This window comes from Petromyzon marinus, chromosome 45 (genome assembly GCF_048934315.1).
Source record: "Petromyzon marinus isolate PM22_M1 ecotype Great Lakes invasive population chromosome 45, UKy_Petmar_22M1.pri1.0, whole genome shotgun sequence".
NCBI lineage: Eukaryota > Metazoa > Chordata > Hyperoartia > Petromyzontiformes > Petromyzontidae > Petromyzon > Petromyzon marinus.
This window is the reverse complement of record NC_133711.1, coordinates 10,107,162-10,118,549: the sequence shown is the minus strand read 5'-3', so window position 1 is coordinate 10,118,549 and position 11,388 is coordinate 10,107,162. Positions and strand designations below refer to the sequence as shown.

At 49.6% G+C, this 11,388-nt stretch overlaps 1 protein-coding gene across 1 annotated transcript in view; it reads left to right on the top strand.

Moving 5' to 3' along the window:
• The first annotated feature begins 593 nt into the window (after window positions 1-593).
• The window catches only part of LOC116952131 (sphingomyelin phosphodiesterase 3-like), a 46,639-nt gene continuing 35,844 nt past the window's right edge, over window positions 594-11,388 (top strand). The window contains exon 1 of the mRNA XM_032971194.2: window positions 594-1,028. The gene's annotated coding sequence lies outside the window, so the exon portion shown is untranslated. The remainder of the gene's footprint in view (window positions 1,029-11,388) is intronic.

The window sequence follows — 11,388 nt, the reverse complement described above, 5'->3', positions numbered from 1 at the left end:
CAAGATTATTTACACAGGCTTGACCCCACGTGAACGTACAACCCCACTCAATTAGCGCGTCAATGCTTCTGTCTCTCGCAGCGTCTGTGCCTCGGTGTCCGCGTCGAGAGGCAGCCAATGGAGTGGGGGGGAGTGGTGGCGGAGTTGTTAGAGCACTGCGTAGCGAACACGTGGCGACGCCTGAGTTCGATTCCCGCTCACGAACAATAACAGTGACGAATATTTGAACCGGACCTTAGCCTTCCCTTAGGTCGACTCAGCCTTAAACGAGTAGCTGGTGTGTAAGCATCACCATTGGGGGGGGGACAAAGGCGGCCGGGCGTGGTGCTGGCCATACACCCGCATAGGTGCTCGCTAAGAGCACTTTCCCCACCAGCCTGTCAAATGCTATACGGGAACCTTTGTCTTTGTTGTCATTCACGTGTCCCTTTGCGTCGTATCTCTCTGACCGTCAGCGAAGACCCCGGCTCAGTGATGAACTGCTCCCAAGCGAGTTCAATAAAGAGCTCGGCTGGACGGAGACGCGGACACGAGAGGGGTATAACTGTTGCAGGGACACTGGATCGCGAGTGAAGATTTTGGCCAGCAGACACCCAACACCTACGCTCTCCCACTCCCCACTAGGGACTTCATTGTCCATGGAATGTTGTTCAGCGGGGCCTTGTCTCCTAACCTACCCACCCCCAAAGCTCCCGGACCCCGACCCAGTCACAGAGCGCGGAGTAACACATTCCGGAGCGCAGCCTCGGGCAGCTCCGGATAAAATTAACTCCTCCTCCTGCCACCCCCCCCAACCGCCGCCGCTCGTCCTCCACTCCCTCTCCTCCGCTGATCGCGGAAGCAGGAAGCGCGAGCGGAGCGTCGCATGAGCAGAAGCAGCAGCAGAAGCTGTGGCAGTAACAGCAGCAGCAGCGGCAGGAAGGCCAGCAGTAGTTGTAGCAGCAGCATCAGCAGCAGCAGCAGAGAGGCAGGCGAGAGGGTGGAGAGTCGGGAGCTGTCGTCGCATGCGGAACCGCGGGAGGCGCCCGGTGAGTGAGAGCGACGCGGACGTGATGGGGCTGAGATGTACTGGGGATGTGATGGGACTGAGATGTGATGGGGATGTGATGTGATGGGGATGTGATGGGACTGAGATGTGATGTGGCTGAGATGTGATGGGGATGTAATGTGGCTGAGATGTGATGGGATGTGATGGGGCTGAGATGTGATGGGGATGTGATGGGGCTGAGATGTGATGGTGCTGAGATGTGATGGGGATGTGATGTGGCTGAGATGTGATGGGGATGTGATGGGGCTGAGATGTGATGGGGATGTGATGTGGCTGAGATGTGATGGGGATGTGATGGGGCTGAGATGTGATGGGGATGTGATGTGATGGGGATGTGATGTGGCTGAGATGTTTTGGGGATGTGATGGGGCTGAGATGTGATGGGGATGTGATGTGGCTGAGATGTTTTGGGGATGTGATGGGGCTGAGATGTGATGGGGCTGAGATGTTATGGGGATGGATATGTGATGGGACTGAGATGTAATGGGGATATGACGGGACTGAGATGTTATGGATATGAGCGGTGATGGAATTTGATGGGGCTGAGATGTTATGGGGATGGGGATGGAGATGTGATGGGACTGAGATGTGATGGGGCTGAGATGTTATGGGGATGGATATGTGATGGGACTGAGATGTGATGGGGATATGACGGGGCTGAGATGTTATGGATATGAGCGGTGATGGAATGTGATGGGGCTGAGATGTGACGGGGAATCAGGGATGGACTGTGATGGGGCTCAGATGTAATGGGGATGGAGATGTGATAATGCTGAGATGTGATGGAGATGAATGGTGATGGGAATGGGATGTGATGGGGCTGAGATCTAATGGGCATACGATGGGGCTGAGACGTGATGGGCATAAGAGGTGATGGATGGGGACTGGAGCTGATGAGGGTGGGATGTGATGGGGATGCGACTTGATGGGTCTGAAATGTGATGGGGACGGGACTTGATGGGGATGAGAGGTGATGGGGCTGGGATGTGATGGGGATGTGATAGGGCTCATCTGATGGGGTGTGGGATGGGGTTGATATGTCATGGGCATAAGAGGTGATGGGTACGAGCTGATGGGGGTGGGATGTGATGGGGATGGGACTTAATGGAGATGAGAGGTGATGGGGATGAGGGGTGATGGGGCTAGGATGTGATGGCGTTGAGATATGATGCGATTGGGGTGTGGATGGGATGTCATAAGGATGGGATATATGATGGGGATAGGACATGGTGGAGGTTATGTAAATGGTAGGTTGTGAGCTTTGGTAGTGTCAGGTTAGCTCCAGAAAGGTCATCTTTGTGGGCCTCCTCAAAAAGCCTCAACAAACACGCCTTGTTTTCTCAGCGACTCAACGTTTCGTATGGGGAGGGGATGTGAGAGGTGTTAATCTTGAGGGGATTGCCTCTGCGTGCCCTCAATGTACGGTGGTAATCTCCAGTTCAGTGTACCACTTCACGAGCTCATACAGTGAGGGAAAAAGTATTTGATCCCCTGCTGATTTTGTACGTTTGCCCACTGACAAAGAAATGATCAGTCTATAATTTTAATGGTAGGTTTATTTGAACAGTGAGAGGCAGAATAACAACAAAAAAATCCAGAAAAACGCATGTCAAAAATGTTATAAATTGATTTGCATTTTAATGAGGGAAATAAGTATTTGACCCCTCTGCAAAACATGACTTAGTACTTGGTGGCAAAACCCTTGTTGGCAATCACAGAGGTCAGACGTTTCTTGTAGTTGGCCACCAGGTTTGCACACATCTCAGGAGGGATTTTGTCCCACACCTCTTTGCAGATCTTCTCCAAGTCATTAAGGTTTCGAGGCTGACGTTTGGCTCCTCGAACCTTCAGCTCCCTCCACAAATTTTCTATGGGATTAAGGTCTGGAGACTGGCTAGGCCACTCCAGGACCTTAATGTGCTTCTTCTTGAGCCACTCCTTTGTTGCCTTGGCCGTGCATTTTGGGTCATTGTCATGCTGGAATACCCATCCACGACCCATTTTCAATGCCCTGGCTGAGGGAAGGAGGTTCTCACCCAAGATTTAACGGTACATGGCCCTGTCCATCGTCCCTTTGATGCGGTGAAGTTGTCCTGTCCCCTTAGTAGAAAAACACCCTCAAAGCATAATGTTTCCACCTCCATGTTTGACGGTGGGGATGGTGTTCTTGGGGTCATAGGTAGCATTCCTCCTCCTCCAAACACGGCGAGTTGAGTTGATGCCAAAGAGCTCCATTTTGGTCTCATCTGACCACAACACTTTCACTCAGCTGTCCTCTGAATCATTCAAATGTTCATTGGCAAACTTCAGACGGGCATGTGTATGTGCTTTCTTGAGCAGGGGGACCTTGCGGGCGTTGCAGGATTTCAGTCCTTCACGGCGTAGTGTGTTACCAATTGTTTTCTTGGTGACTATGGTCCCAGCTGCCTTGAGATCAATGACAAGATCCTCCCGTGTAGTTCTGGGCTGATTCCTCACCGTTCTCATGATCATTGCAACTCCACGAGGTGAGATCTTGCATGGAGCCCCAGGCCGAGGGAGATTGACAGTTGTTTTGTGTTTCTTCCATTTGAGACTAATCGCACCAACTGTTGTCACCTTCTCACCAAGCTGCTTGGCAATTGTCTTGTAGCCCATTCCAGCCTTGTGTAGGTCTACAATCTTGTCCCTGACATCCTTGGAGAGCTCTTTGGTCTTGGCCATGGTGGAGAGTTTGGAATCTGATTGATTGATTGCTTCTGTGGACAGGTGTCTTTTATACAGGTAACAAGCTGAGATTAGGAGCACTCCCTTTAAGAGTGTATTATTAAATAATACACATTACATTTTGATTTAAAGAATTACTAATCTACAACTCATTACTAATCATAACCAATGACTGATTACTAATCGATTATATAATTACAATACCCCCCCCTCCGCCTCTAATCACTGCACCTGATATGAGTTAAGTGATGATGTCACCCTGCTGCTCTATATAAAACCGGGAGCAAGCGAGGGCTTTACCATTCTGGCGAATTGCCCGATGATGCTGGATGTATTTACCAGCAAAACGTCGTACTCAAACTGTAAATGTGGATTCACTCTTCAACACACCGGTGGGCTAAAGTAGTGAATTATTTGTCTTTTGTCAACGTGACACTTTTTTTTGCTGATTGGCCATGTCGGGTGGTGGAGAGTTACGACACATTTATAAATAAACGCGATCTAACCCAAAAACCTTTATTATGAACTTATATAACATTTTTGACATACGTTTTTCTGGATTTTGTTGTTGTTATTCTGTCTCTCACTGTTCAAATAAACCTACCATTAAAATTATAGACTGGTCATTTCTTTGTCAGTGGGCAAACGTACAAAATCAGCAGGGGATAAAATACGTTTTTCCCTCACTGTAATAGCTTCGAGTGACACGCCCCCTGCTCTCACGGTCCCGTTTTTCCACTGTACAACCGAGCCGCACCAGGGGCTGTTCCCAGCCCGCCTGCCCGCAGGTACAGCTCGGGAGGCTCCAGGTTTGTTTTTGCCACTGCACAGGCGAGATGTTAACTACCTCGCTTGGTGTACAGGAGGTCGTGGGTTCGATCGTCACCCAGACACCTGCTGCTGCTGCTGTATATTTGGAGTTTGCGTGTTCTCGTGGGATTTTCTTGGGGTCCTCTGGTTTTTCCCTTCGCATTTAGAAAGGTGCATTTAGAGTATTCGACTGCTGTAAATGTCTTCGTCATGAGCCGCTTCGTTGAGCTATCATTTGTAACCAGGTCGCTTCTGAAAAATAGCTATGTAGTTCAATGTGCCTTACCTGGTAAAATAAATGTATTTATTTATTATGTTACATGCATTCAACAAGTTTCAAAACCATATAGATGACTTGTTGATGCCCTCGCATTCAATTCACCTGTCATTCGCCCCGCCCCTAGCCCTGCTTGGCCCTAAGCCACATTAAGATGTCTTGACGGCTCGCGCATCGCGTTCTGGTTCCAGCTCAGCTGGGTACCGTGGTGGTGAGATGTTATCTCCCTCGCCTACTATGCAGGAGGTTGTGAATCCCATCCCAACTGTGACGATGCCTGTTGTATATTTGAAGTCTTTTTACTTCCCATGGTCACGTGCATTTTTCTCCGGGTCCTTCGGTTGTTCCCCCTCCACATTTAGAAACATGCATTTTGATTATTTGACTGCAATATATTCCCACATGCGATGAGCCACTCCTATGAGCTACCATGTGTCGCCAGGTTGCTACATGGGCTTTACCTGTTAAAATACAATTCAAAAAAGTTGTTTCAAAAGTAGCTTGGCAAATAACCAGTGGAAAACCCACTCGTGCCATGATGGCCCCATTCTGGTGTGGCTCACATCTGCCAGTGGGGTAATGTCTGCAGTGACAGTAAAAACGTAGTGAACGGGGCAGTGAGATGAAGGGCAACTGACACTGCAGTGGTGTGGGCGTGCCCTCACCTGGGCTTACCTGGAAAGCAATTGTCGAGTGGCTGCCGTGTATCAGCTGTCCGCCAACGCGTACCTGTGCACACACATCGCGCACAATCCAGAGCTTGTCTATGGGGCGGCGGTGCTCAGGGCGGTTAGAGCAGGGGTGAGGAAGCTACGGCCCACGGCTCCGATACCGCCCAAATCCCAGATCCAGGCCATAGCCCACATACGGCCAGCGATGCAATTTCATGCGGCGCACGGCCACGCAGGGCCGACCGTTCTGAAATGACCAGCCGATTATATTCATCCGTCATCGCCGAGGATCTACGGTCGAGTATATTTGATCTGGCAAGAGGATTGTGTTTCTAATTGTATCTCTGTCGGGTGACTTGTGTCACTGCAGTGGCCACTTGCGGTGACAGCAGTGATGGAGGAGCGCGTGCGTCAATGTGACGCTTGCTCAAGGTGTGTAAAAGTCCTCTTTGGCACTCGCTTCGTTAATGGTCTCCCTCCCCTCGTTGTGGCCCACAGTTTCATATGGCAGGTAGAGTTTTGATAACATTTAGAATTAGTATCACCTTGTAGGAAGTTAACATTGATCACACTGCCCCTGCCATGAGAATGTGGAATGTCCACCACTGACTCAGGCTGCCAGTGGAGATGAGTGTCATTCGAGTCGACTGAAATCCAACCGTGACCGAAAAGTGGCCGTGTGTGATTCCCTCGGTAGTTTGGATCATTGTAATAGATATTGCAATCGCTAACTGCGTGAATGTTAGCCTTTGCTATTTATTACAGAGACACAATCGGTGTCGTGACGACCTGGCCTTGTCGCACCCCGCCGGTGGTTGGGGGGTGGTGCAGGGCGACTGTGCAGCGGAGAAAGGAGAAGGGAGGAGGTGCAGCTGCACTGGAGAATTAAAGAAGGGTGAGGCTCATTCCTTGCACCAGGAGCCGTGTCAGCCACTTGTGCCAGGTTTAGAACCTGCACTTTGGTAGTCTCCTGGCCTCTCTGAAGTGCAGTCCAGGTCTGGGTGACCTCATAGTGACCATACCCCGTGATGCCTCCTTTTGACCATTGTACAGTGGCCCTGTGAGGCCGATGTACAACGCTCATTGTTGTATGTACGCTACACACACGTGTTCTGCTCACTGTGTATGTTTGCTGAATGGGTACACAGTTGGCATTGTCGCCATCGATGCTTTTACAACGCGAGCTGTACAGTGGTCAACTGTGACTTGTAAACATTGGTTCAGATGGCAGGTTGGAGCTGGGCAGCCACCGCCAACTGCATTCACCTTTATTTGGGATCATCAGTACAACACCGCTGAGCCACATCTTCCCCTGTGCCTAGTGGTTGTTCCGGCAATGTCTTTGATTATATTATAGGAGCCGTATGCTGAGAAGGGAGCCTGTCACGAACACGGCCTACGTAACCCACATCGTTGTCAAACACATGGAGACGCATGACCTGTGAGCTCACACCGATCTCATCCCCACGAGCGTCTGCCTCCACCCCGCTGCGTCCGCTTCCCCCACGGTCCCTTTGACGCCTCGCCGAGTAGGCGGGCGATCGGACTTGGCGATCAATTAGCGGAACGTGGTGCATGAGAGCCGTCGACCCGTACCAGCGATGCGATTAGAGAATCATTCCGTTGTCGTTATTGTTGTTGTTGTCAGTGGTCCTTGTGCGCGTCCGGACCCGTGTCGTCGCTTGTTTAGTATTCGACGCCGCCGCTCTGTTGGCACTTTCAAGGTGGATGCACGAGACAATGGCCCGGGGAAAAGCAGCTGTCCGCCGCAGTGCTCGCTACCCTCACAGGAGACGAGGAGAGAGAATTCCCAACGCTGAGCGGCAGTCAGCAGGGACAGATCCCAGTTTTTTTTCAGGTTAAATCACCAGTGGGTGATGGCTGTCGCATAGAAGCGATAATGACTGCCGGGTGGGTCGGAGAAGATGGAATTTAAAGTTAAGAAGTACAAACAAATATAAGCGGCGGGGTAGCACAGAGTGGTAACCCTCGTGCCTCGTGGCAACAAATGTCTGGGTGAAATTTTTAGCTCGGGCAGCTTTGTCTGAGAAGTTCTCTCCCTGTTTTGCATCGGGCCTCTCTTGGCTCTCTGATTTCCTCCCATAAACTAGAAAAGCACACACGATGTAACTGGTATTGATCGTACATTGCAATGCTGAACAATTGCTCACAAATTACTCAGTTGGGGTTGCAGATGGCAACATCACCCCTCCTGCGAAAATCTTGGCAGGGAGCCTCCTTCAAAGGAGTCTTGAGACTCATTGAGGCTTTTCTGGGTAAACAAGCGAGAACAAATATTTGGCTTTTCGGACCGACATCACCAAAGCAGAGCAAAGAATCTCACGACTGGTTTTGACATTCTCGGTCTAATCAGCAGTCAGGCCTGCTACATACATTCTGCTGGATCACCAGATGTTATCGTCAAGAGCACTCCATTTAAACTATGGAACTGCACTTGGCGCAAAAAGCAATACCGCAACGCAAACTCATTGTGCGTTTCTGTGGAGCATTATGGATAAAAGAAACTCCGTTCTGCAACTCCACAGTTAAATGCACATGGTACTTTAGTCCGTCAGGAAAATGAATGGGTTTTGCATGGGATGGACAAGACCAATTTTCTGTACTTTTGGGAGACGTGGCCTCTATGAGTCTGTGTTTATCTCTGAGTAACTCTGTACAGACACGGACTGAATCTTCATTTTATTAGCAGCGTTTCACGGCCAGTATTGTGATTCGTAATTAATTTATTTCAGGTTAGATTGTTTCGGGGTGCATAATGTAAATGCTTTAACTATAACCTTCTAACGAGTTGTCACGTGAGCACATATGGCAATTGATTTTTTTGTGAACAAAAATATCAAAAGATGTTAAAACGCAAGCAAAACATTTACAATTTGATACTGAATCTTTAGTTGACATCTTCAGCTGGTTGTGTTTTTTTATGGGGAATGGTTCCAACTGCTAAACAGCTGACAATCCTCTGATTGATGGTTGTGGAGCGATGGGGCTGATCTCAAAAACATTTCTTAATCTCCCCGCACAGATTTCCGTGGTGGTAAAAAGGCACCTCTCAGTCAGCCCCAAAACACAACTTGACCATTTTTCAGCTCCTTGCTTCTGAGGCAGGGGGCAGGGTTATGCATTGGTTATGGTGGGCAGGACGTCCCACAGCCAGAAGGATCCTGGGTTCGATTCCTCAGCTGGGTGCCTTTCCGTGTGAAGTGTGTATGTTCCCCTCACCCTGTTCTGCTTGGCTTTCCTCCGGGTTCTTTGTTTTTTTCACATAGCTAAAAAAGCAACATACAGTGTCGCACTGGTATTGGCCAAACACCCCCATGCTAAAAGATTACCTCCAAATTGCTCAATTGTGAGTGCACATGGCAACGTTGTCCCCCTACTGCGAGGAAATTTGGCCGGACCATCCTGAAAAAGTGAGGCTTTCCTGGGTAAATAAGCAGCACACCAAATAATAATCGTACAATAACACTAGGCAGAGGGATGTGGGTGGAAGTGAAGGCGTACCGAGCCCCAATCTCATCCGTTGGGTTTGGCAGGAGATCCTGGGCGATTGTGTGGGTGCAGGACTACCGGGTGTGCAGGCGGTGCAACTGCACCAGGGTTGTGGCTGGCGTCGTCGTTTCTTGCCCCGTGCCAGGGCCTGTGCTTCGCCGCGCCGTGCCACCGCTTGCAGTGCATCGACCGGCCGTCTCTCTCAGCCGGTGGTAATGGAGTCGGCATTCATAGACACAAAAAATCCCTATTCACGTTTTACGCCGCGTGGTACACTCGGACGATAAGCACAAAATGTTTCGCTCCGGATGACCGCTGCAAAGTATTAACTGTATTTTGATTTAAAGGTGCATTGAAAAATGTGATACTCCGACTGGTGCTCGTGTTGTTGTGGGGTGACTCATGCAGCCAGCTATGGCTCTAGGGTTTGGTGTTACATGTTATTTATGTAGTTTATTGTTCAAAATTCGGTCACAGTCCCTATAATCACTGTTACATTGCATTTATGGCTTTATTTTGGTGATTTCGAAAACGTTTTTTGGTTTGGCCATGTTTTTGTTTATTGTAGTACGGAGTTAGACTGATGGCCTTAATCTAAGTTGTCTTGTGGTTGTTGTTGTTTGACTTGCATCCCACTGGGATTTTTGCACACAACGTTGGTGTACGGTGCTATTTCAGGAATATGTTGATGTTTTTTTCCTGGATTTTCTGTTTGCACAGTCACATAGTCACTTTAAGATGTTTTCTTGTTCATGTTTTTGTTTTTTGTTTGTTGCGGTTGCACCCAATTCAAGAGCCGAATGGCTCACAGGGCTATACCAAATAAATGGAACTATGATCTATGAACACCGCCCTGCGTTCCAGGTCTTGCGCCATCTTTATTTGCAGAGTTCATCGTTGGGATTTTACGGGGTTGGCCATTCTCTTTTTTTTATAAAGATGTCGTTGGGGGGGGGGGGGAATTGAAACTAATCTAAAAACATTTTATTTTATTTTACCAGGTAAGGCCCACTGAGCTGTGTAGCTCTTTTTTAGCAGCGACCTGGCCACAAATGGTGGCTCAACAAAGTGGCTTACCACGTGGAAATTTAGAGCAGCCAAATACTCGAAACACACGTTTCCAAATGTGGAGGGGAAAACCGGAGGACCCGGAGAAAATCCACGCGACCACGCAGAGTCGTCCTTCGGGTCGGGATCACGTGAGGGTCGGGATCGAACCCATGACATCCTATATACCAGGCGATGTAGTTAACATCTCGTCAATTGTGGTGCCGAGAGGGGGGTTGGGAGGGGCAGTGGCTGGCCTGTGGGAGGAGGGCAAGGAGTTGTACATGTTGGCTGCAGGGGGAGGCTTCGTGCATTGAACAAGGTGCGCGTCCTTGGTTAGCACTGGGCCCCGGGGGACGCAGGGGGGAGGGGGGGGGTTAAATAGGATTTTCACGAATGGGTCCCGTGTGCTTTTAAGGTCTCCATCCTTTTCCTTGAGTGTGTATATCTACGGATGGTCCGCAAAGGCTACGATGGAATTATTATACGAGTCACAGTCTGGGTCTCACCATAACGACAAAGCCGTTGGGGTATTAGTCGAGGCTTAATCTGTGGCTTAAATTTCGTCATTCTCTTCGTCTGGCCGACTAAAGCATTCAAAGTTTTATCCCCCACTCTTAGTTATGAAATGTTGGTGTGAAGGGCACGAAATCTCCCCCCCCACGCCCCGCCAATATTAATCTGCTCAGCCAATCGGTGAGCTCAGCAAAAACATTTATAGACACATCTCGCCATTTACCATGTTTGGGCCTCCTCGGTGCACTGCAGTCTCGAGTAACTTTACTAAATTATCCCAATCTGCATCTTTATTCGGACCCGTTACTTTAATCTCGTAGCAGTCAGTCCCACTTTGCTCTTTGCCCGCAGTCGTCATAGGCCTTAATGATTGTCATCGCCCTACGGTCGTCGTTGACATCAAATATAAATCACTGCGTTGATGACGAATATCTACAATATCAACACTGCTGCCAGGTTGAACTGGGTTACACGAGAGGCTGCTAGCTGGTACCACGTGGCTGGCTGGTGCGCCCGAGCAGGAACGTTTGCACGCTGCTTTTGGAGGCTCACATATCTGCGCATCGATTTCACATAATGTGGGACCAGCAAGCACATCGGTGCAGATGATGTCTCGGCACATTGACGCCGACGTTGGCGGCGGTGGCGGCGGCGGCGGTGGGGACACATCGGGCTAAACCTCACAATCAGCAGCAATGTACCTAGGTAACAGCTCGAGTGAATCCATGATTAGAAACATCGCTTCTCACGTTAGCGGGGAGGGAGACGTGGCGGTGGTGCGTCTGCCGCTCGCTGCAGAGGTT